A 1255-nucleotide genomic window follows, 5' to 3' on the forward strand; every position below is an offset into this window, starting at 1 on the left:
ATGAGATGGAAATTTTAGCCCATGTGAAAAGTTTTCAAGGATAGGATTTAGTTAGGATAAGTTTTACATTCTACATTTAAGTTTTCAAAAGTACAGAATAGTGTTAAGTTGGTGCCATTCATTTACTCATCTAACCATGGTTATTGGGCACATATCGTTTTAATTCTTATGAAAAACATATTCAGACTTTAGCCAACTGCAAGTTTTATATCAGTCAATAATGTGAAATCACTAACAAAAAGTTAAAAATCTTAGGATTAATAAAAATAAATATTTTATCGAGGAAAGAATTCACTATTCAGTTCTATTTGATTCACATCTGGAAAACCATATACAATTACACATTTTAAGAGAGGAAAGTGACCAATTGGAGTGTATCCACAGAAGTGCTATCCGGTTTTGAGATATCCTAATCTGGAAGCCAATATTCGTATGAATAGTGACAACAAGATAATCATCTCTGAACATTGAAAGCCCTGTCATTTAGAAAGAAAGGAACTTAAATTGATGAGTGAAAGAACAAATAAATAGATTTCAATTCAATATAAAGAAGAGTTTCCTAATAATTAAAAGTGCTATCAGATAAGCCCACACTGTCACTTGAAGTATTATATTTAAGGTCAGCTTAGATGATCAACTTCAAGGATGCCATAGTAGGGATTAGAACTATTGAATGGTTGATTGATTCTTTATTCTTTAAATCAAAGATAATTACTGTGCAGTAAAATAAATATGAAGAGTAGACATTTAGGTGCAGACAGAGGATATAGAGGTGCACTCTGCCTCAAAGAGGTGAGGAAGTTGAAAGAAGTTTTCTGGAGAAGTCCAGAAAAAAATAACAAATAATCTGAGTTTTGAAGAAAGCGTTGCACTTAACCAAACACAGGAAGTGGACAATTGGTGGAGGTAAAAGCACCAATATGAGAGAAAACATAGGAGCAGTGAGGGACTAAAAGAGTTTAAACCTGGCTAAATTGCCTTCCATCTTCTGAGATTCTATGAGCCAAAACAGCTTTTTGTGCTCAATACAGAATGGCGATTTTTAAGCTTTTCTCAGTCTTTCTTTTCTATGTTTCAAAATCTAGATGTAGAAAAACTAATAAAAGGCAGGGGCCTTCCTGCACCACTTTATAATAAATACATCCAAAATAATTGTGTAAGCTTTGGTGAATCCAAGGCTGAAAATCAAATCAATAATTCTTGAAACCTTGGCCGGGCGCGGTGGCTCACGCCTGTGATCCTAGCACTCTGGGAG

Source organism: Propithecus coquereli, unplaced genomic scaffold, assembly GCF_000956105.1.
Source record: "Propithecus coquereli isolate 6110/MARCELLA unplaced genomic scaffold, Pcoq_1.0 Scaffold146, whole genome shotgun sequence".
NCBI lineage: Eukaryota > Metazoa > Chordata > Mammalia > Primates > Indriidae > Propithecus > Propithecus coquereli.